The sequence below is a fragment of the Cottoperca gobio genome, unplaced genomic scaffold, assembly GCF_900634415.1.
Source record: "Cottoperca gobio unplaced genomic scaffold, fCotGob3.1 fCotGob3_371arrow_ctg1, whole genome shotgun sequence".
Classification (NCBI taxonomy): Eukaryota; Metazoa; Chordata; class Actinopteri; order Perciformes; family Bovichtidae; genus Cottoperca; species Cottoperca gobio.
In genome coordinates this window covers 48,418-51,064 of record NW_021166967.1, presented here as the reverse complement: position 1 = coordinate 51,064, position 2,647 = coordinate 48,418, and the positions used below count along the sequence as shown (strand labels likewise).

At 41.1% G+C, this 2,647-nt stretch overlaps 1 pseudogene; it reads right to left on the bottom strand.

Annotated features, from left to right (window-relative positions):
* Positions 1-1,561: 1,561 nt before the first annotated feature.
* On the bottom strand, positions 1,562-2,431 carry LOC115005813 (piggyBac transposable element-derived protein 4-like; annotated as a pseudogene).
* Positions 2,432-2,647: the final 216 nt, after the last annotated feature.

Sequence of the window (2,647 nt, the reverse complement as noted above, 5' to 3'; positions counted from 1 at the left end):
TGATTGTGTAGTAAATGTAGTTAAAGTACTTAAAGTAAAGTACTGATTGTGTAGTAAATGTAGTTAAAGTACTTAAAGTAAAAGTACTGATTGTGTAGTAAATGTAGTTAAAGTACTTAAAGTAAAAGTACTGATTGTGTAGTAAATGTATTTAAAGTACTTAAAGTAAAAGTACTGATTGTACAGTAAATGTAGTTAAAGTACTTAAAGTAAAAGTACTGATTGTGTAGTAAATGTAGTTAAAGTACTTAAAGTAAAAGTACTGATTGTACAGTAAATGTAGTTAAAGTACTTAAAGTAAAAGTCCTGATTGTGTAGTAAATGTAGTTAAAGTACTTAAAGTAAAAGTACTGATTGTGTAGTAAATGTAGTTAAAGTACTTAAAGTAAAGTACTGATTGTGTAGTAAATGTAGTTAAAGTACTTAAAGTAAAAGTACTGATTGTGTAGTAAATGTAGTTAAAGTACTTAAAGTAAAAGTACTGATTGTGTAGTAAATGTATTTAAAGTACTTAAAGTAAAAGTACTGATTGTACAGTAAATGTAGTTAAAGTACTTAAAGTAAAAGTACTGATTGTGTAGTAAATGTAGTTAAAGTACTTAAAGTAAAAGTACTGATTGTACAGTAAATGTAGTTAAAGTACTTAAAGTAAAAGTCCTGATTGTGTAGTAAATGTAGTTAAAGTACTTAAAGTAAAAGTACTGATTGTGTAGTAAATGTAGTTAAAGTACTTAAAGTAAAGTACTGATTGTGTAGTAAATGTAGTTAAAGTACTTAAAGTAAAAGTACTGATTGTGCAGTAAATGTAGTTAAAGTACTTAAAGTAAAAGTACTGATTGTGTAGTAAATGTAGTTAAAGTACTTAAAGTAAAAGTACTGATTGTGCAGTAAATGTAGTTAAAGTACTTAAAGTAAAAGTACTGATTGTACAGTAAATGTAGTTAAAGTACTTAAAGTAAAGTACTGATTGTGCAGTAAATGTAGTTAAAGTACTTAAAGTAAAAGTACTGATTGTGAAGTAAATGTAGTTAAAGTACTTAAAGTAAAAGTACTGATTGTGCAGTAAATGTAGTTAAAGTACTTAAAGTAAAAGTACTGATTGTGTAGTAAATGTAGTTAAAGTACTTAAAGTAAAGTACTGATTGTGCAGTAAATGTAGTTAAAGTACTTAAAGTAAAAGTACTGATTGTGCAGTAAATGTAGTTAAAGTACTTAAAGTAAAAGTACTGATTGTACAGTAAATGTAGTTAAAGTACTTAAAGTAAAGTACTGATTGTGCAGTAAATGTAGTTAAAGTACTTAAAGTAAAAGTACTGATTGTGAAGTAAATGTAGTTAAAGTACTTAAAGTAAAAGTACTGATTGTGCAGTAAATGTAGTTAAAGTACTTAAAGTAAAGTACTGATTGTGTAGTAAATGTAGTTAAAGTACTTAAAGTATATGACAAAGGCCTTCTATGACGACACGTCGACGATGTTGTGGAAGATGACCAGGGGCCAGAGCGCGGTCATCCGTCTGCAGCTGTACGTTCCGATCACCTTGTCCAGGTTGTCCACGCCGCCTTTGTTGCGGTTGTAGTCTAGGATGATGGCGTCTTCCTGTCCTGCCGCTGGCTGACCTCGGCCTCGTGCAGCGTGCTGAAGAGCAGCACGTTCCTGTTCTTCTTGGGCAGGTAGGAGACCAGGGCGTCGGTGGACGTGAAGGCGAACTTTGAGGAGAGGACAGCCCTGCCTTTGGTCGCGATCAGCGCAGGGGGCAGCTCGGGCTTGTTCTTGCACACTGTGCCCACCATGGTGATGTTTCTCCTGAGGAGCTGCTGTGCGAGTTCGTACGAGGTGAAGAAATTGTCACAGGTGACATCGAGCACAACCCGCATGCCCTGGTTCTTCTCTCAGCCTCCGCCGCTCGGCTTTCCGGTGTAGACTTGCATCCGCCACGCGTAGCTGGACCTAGTGTCGAATGCCACCCACGACTTGATCCCGTACTTTGCCGGCTTGCTGGCCATGTATTGCCGGAACGGACAGCGGCCTACGGCACGGAGGAGGGTAGGGGAGGTTAACATGTGTGACCTCTATGTATTTATTCCCTTTTATTGTGTACTCTACATTGTGTGGTTCGGATGTGTGCGCACACTCACTCGCCCGCTCACCCACCCACGCGCACGCTCACTTGCCCGCTCACCTGCCCGCTCACCTGCCTGCTCACCCAGGCGCTCGCTGCTCAATACCTCTGAAGGGAACCAGCTGCTTGTCCACCGTCACCTCAGGCCCTGGGTTGTAGAGTTTGGGCAGTCGGTCTACCCACATGTCCCAGATCTCTCTCACGGCCGCCAGTTTGTCCGTGGCACGTCTCGCGGGTCTCGACTCGCGGTGTGAAACACTTTGAGCGGCATCGTGGCTCGGAAGATGGCCCTGCCGCTCTCCACGTCCCATAGACTAGCCACGGCCTCGCCTCGGGACCTGTAGACGCCCGCCAACGGGGGGAAGGCGACAGAGGCAGGGTCGTCGTGGCTCGTTGGCGACAGAGGCAGGGTCGTCGTGGCTCGTTGGCGACAGAGGCAGGGTCGTCGTGGCTCGTTGGCGACAGAGGCAGGGTCATTGGAGGGTTAATGTAACAAAAAGAAAAGTACTCATTATGCAGAACTTTAG